We start from the raw sequence: 4,696 nt of genomic DNA on the forward strand, positions 1-4,696 counted from the left end.
TAAGTGCTGGATAGGGAGCCACGTGTTTTTGTAGTGTGGACAACAGAGACCCAATTTCCAGAAAAAATATTTCAAGTGCTATCAGGCTGTGAGGAACAGGGAAGAGGACACTTCCCACATGATGACTAGGACATATGATCAGGATGTGACATTATTTATTCTAGACATACAGCCATCAGAGGCACAGGAGGGTTCTCATGATCCGGGCTGGTGGCAAGGTGGTGAAATTAAAATGGGTCTCTCAGGTATATTACATGTGCATACAGCTCCCAGAACAACTAACACAAGTGGAGCTGAGATTCACACTCAGCAGGAGCACAGCCACACCCCTGCAGTACTTCTCGAATTGTCTTAGAAGCAATTGGCCCCCAATTGGTGCCCTCCACTGATTTTCTTGGATTTTGCAATCCACATATGCCTTGTCTCCACTGCCTGGGTGGCCTCCCACCTGGACTGGCCTCTTGTGAGGTGGCTGGAGATGACCTTTGTGTCTCGTCGAGGCGTGAGGCCGGTCTGCGTGTCGCCTAGCGTGCTCCCCGTGACCCAATATCAGCAACATGAAGAAGAGAGAACTGACCCCCAACTGGGACACTCCCATGTTTTTTAAATAGCCTTAGTGTAGATGATGAAGGCGTGGCTTGTGCCCCTGGACAGCCTCCAGAAGATGAAAAGACATAAGATACCTGTGTGAGTCAGAGGGGACAAGAGTGGAACCCCACAGTTCAGATGTAGAATATCCCCGTGCTTCCTGCTGCACTCCTGAGGTGTGTAACTGTAACACCAAAATAAAACCCGAGACAGATATTGCTGTTCAGCTTCAAGCGGAAGGTCAGAGAAGCAGAGTGGCTGAGCCACTAGCTCTCACATCACCTCAGGCCAAAAAGGGGTATTCCTGTCTCTTGCAAGGTCTCTAGCAAACCTCAGGGTGGGTAGAGATTAACCCTCCCAAAGCAGCCAGCCTGAGACATTGGGTCCTGATTTTTACATACATACCTCTCTGGAGCTGGGATTACAGGCATGAGCTTCTGTTAAGCTTTTAGACTGTTCCATTCTAGTGTGGGATCTGAGGGCGGGAGGAAAACTGGTGCCTGGTATCTAAAACAGGCATGCGAAACAGAGGAAAAGATGATTTTCCTGGAGATGTGGTCACTGTAGTAGGCAGGATCTGGGCTCTCCTAACCCTTTATGCCATGCACATAGCAGACACCTATGATCTCCACCAGCATGATCAGCAGCAGGGACAGTGTTGGCATAGGCATCGAAGATACCCAAAACAGTAGGGCCCAGTTCCTCCATGTTGAACAACATGCAGAAGGTTATAGTTGATTATGGTACACCACACCAGGAACACAAGGTCACTGCTCATCGGTCTGAGACTCCTGAGTAATCCCACAGTGGATGTCAACAAGAGCCACAGATCCCTAGTTGTTCTGTGGAGGGTGAGTTCCCACATGAGCTATAGGAGCTGCTTTGCAGGAGACTTCACAGCACAAAAACAACAACAGTCAGGGTGTTTCTCATTGGAGGATGTCATAATGCCTGAGTGTCTAGGAATGCTGGAAGATACCAATAAAGTACCCCTGTGAGAAGTGGATTTAAATATAGTATGGATTTGTTTGGGGAGGAAACTACAATTTACGTAGGGGCTATCACATGCCAGGCTCTGGTCATGTACCTGGCCAGATTAAGCCTCCATGGTGGTAGTCAGCGATCCCTTTCATACCTGGGTGGCAGGGCTTAGTGTTGTCAGATAACTCTCTGTAGCACAACATGGCAGAGTTAATATTTAACTCTTTCCACGTATTCTTATCACTTCCTGGAAGGCTTTCCGTAGTGCCTCACAATTCATAGTAGACCTTCCCCTTACCACAACATACAATGTCAGGCCACTGGAAGGCTCACACAGCAGAGGATTAAGTGCTGGATGGGAGCTGCGTGTATTTGTACTGTGCACCACAGAGACACAATTTCAGAAAAAAAAATATCAAGTGCCATAAGGCATGAGGAACAGGAAGAGACACTTCCCACATGATGACTAGGGGACATAGGATCAGATGTGACATTATCTATTCTAGACATACAGCCATCAGAGGCACAGGAGGGTTCTCATGATCCAGGCTGGGTGGCAAGGTGGTGAAATTAACAATGGGTCTCTGTGGTGCATATTACAGTGCACACAGCTCCTAGAACAACTAACACAAGTGGAACTGAGATTCACAATAGCAGGAGCACAGTTCACCCCTGTAGCACTTTGGAATTGTCTTAGAAGCAATTGGCCCCCTATTAGTCCCTCCCCACTGATTTTCTTGGATTTTGCCATCCACAGATGCCCTGTCTCCACTGCCTGGTATCCTCACCTGAAATGGCCTCCTTGGGCAGGTGGCTGGAGATGACCTTGTTGCCCGTCAGAGGGGAGAGGTTGGCTGCTGTGTTTCCAAGCATGCACCCCTGCACCCAATATCAGCAACATGAAGAAGTAGAGAACTGACCCCAACTGGGATACTTCCATGTTTTTAAATGGCCTTAGTGTAGATGATGAAGGCCAGGCCCGTGCCCTGGACAGCCTGCAGATGATTAAAAGACACCAGATACCCTGTGTGAGTCAGAGGGGACAAGAGTGGAACCCCATAGTTCAGATGTGGAATATCCTCCGTGTTTTGCTGCACTCTTAGAGGTGTGTAACTGTAACACCAAAAATAAAAACCCAGAGACAGATATTGCTGTTCAAGCTTCGGGCTGAAGGTCAGAGAAGCAAAGCAGCTGAGCCACTAGCTCTTACATCTACCTCAGGCCAAAAAGGGGTATTCCTGTCTCTGCAAGGTCTCTAGCAAACCTCAGGGTGGGTAGAGATTAAATCTCACAACGCAGGCAGCCTGAGACATTGGGTTCCTCATTTTATATACATACCTCTCTAGAGCTGGGATTAAAAGCCATGAGCTCTGTTAAGCTTTTAGAATGTTTCATTCTAGTGTGAGATCTGAGGGCAGAGGACGAACTGGCAGGTCTGGTATCTAAAACAGGCATGCGCACGAGAGGAAAGATGATTTTCTTAGAGATGTGGTCACTGTAGCAGGCAGGATCTGGGGTCTCCCTAACCTCTTTAGGCCATGCACATAGCAGACAGCTATGATCTCCACCAGCATGATAAGCAGCAGGGACAGTGTTGCTGCATAGGCATCGAAGATATCAAACAAGTAGTGCCCAGCCTCCATGTTGGGAACAACATGCAGAAGGCACAGTTGACGAGGTACACCACACCAGGAACACAAGGTCACTGCTCATCGGTCTGAGACTCCCTGAGTAATCCCACAGTGGATGTCAACAAGGAGCCACAGATCCCTAGTTGTTCTGTGGAGGGTGAGTTCCATATCAGCTATAGGAGCTGCTTTGCAAGGGACTTCAGAGCACAAAAACAGCCAACAGTCAGGGGTGTTTCTCATTGGAGGATGTCATAATGCCTGAGTGTCTAGAATGCCTGAAGATACCAATAAAGTAGCCCCTGTGAGAAGTGGATTTAAATATAGTATGGATTTGTTTGGGAGGAAACTACAATTTACGTAGGTGCTATCACATGCCAGGCTCTGGTCATGTCCCCCGGCCAGATTAAGCCTCCAAGGTGGTAGTCACGATCCCATTCATAGCTGTGTGGCAGGGCTTAGTGTTGTCAGATAACTCTCTGTGGGACCACATGGCAGAGTTAATATTTAACTCTTTCCAGGTTTTCTTTATCACTTCCTAAGGCTTTCCACAGTGCCTCTGAATTCATAGTAGACCTTCCCAATACCACAACATACAATGTCAGCCTCAACACTGGAAGGCTCCACACAGCAGAGGATTAAGTGCTGGATAGGGGGAGCTATGTGTATTTGTACTGTGCACCACAGAGACACAATTTCAGAAAAGAAAAATATCAAGTGCTATCAGGCTGTGAGGAACAGGGAAGAGGACACTTCCCACATGATGACTAGGACATATGATCAGACGTGACATTATCTATTCTAGACATACAGCCATCAGAGGCACAGGAGGGTTCTCATGATCCGGGCTTGGTGGCAAGGTGGTGGAATTAAAAATGGGTCTCTGTGGTGCATATTACATGTGCATACAGCCCTAGAACAACTAACACAAAGCGGAGCTGAGCATCACACTAGCAGGAGCATAGCTACACCCCTGTAGCACTTCTCCGGAATTGTCTTAGAAGCAATTGGCCCCTAATTAGTCCCCTCCACTGATTTTCTTGGATTTTGCCATCCACACATGCCCTGTCTCCACTGCCTGGTGTCCTCACCTGAAATGGCCTCCTTGGGCAGGTGGCTCGAGATGACCTTGCTGTCCGTCAGGGGTGAGGTTGGCTGCTGTGTTTCCAAGCATGCTCCCCGTACCCAATATCAACAACATGAAGAAGTAGAGAACTGACCCCAACTGGGATACTTCCATGTTTTTAAATGGCCTTAGTGTAGATGATGAAGGCCAGGCCCGTGCCCTGGACAGCCTGCAGAAGATTAAAAGACACCAGATACCTGTGTGAGTCAGAGGGGACAAGAGTGGAACTCCATAGTTCAGATGTGGAATATCCTCCGTGTTTTGCTGCACTCTTAGAGGTGTGTAACTGTAACACCAAAAATAAAAACCCAGAGACAGATATTGCTGTTCAAGCTTCAAGCTGAAGGTCAGAGAAGCAAAGCAGCTGAGCCAC

Source organism: Phodopus roborovskii, unplaced genomic scaffold (assembly GCF_943737965.1).
Source record: "Phodopus roborovskii unplaced genomic scaffold, PHOROB, whole genome shotgun sequence".
Taxonomy (NCBI): domain Eukaryota; kingdom Metazoa; phylum Chordata; class Mammalia; order Rodentia; family Cricetidae; genus Phodopus; species Phodopus roborovskii.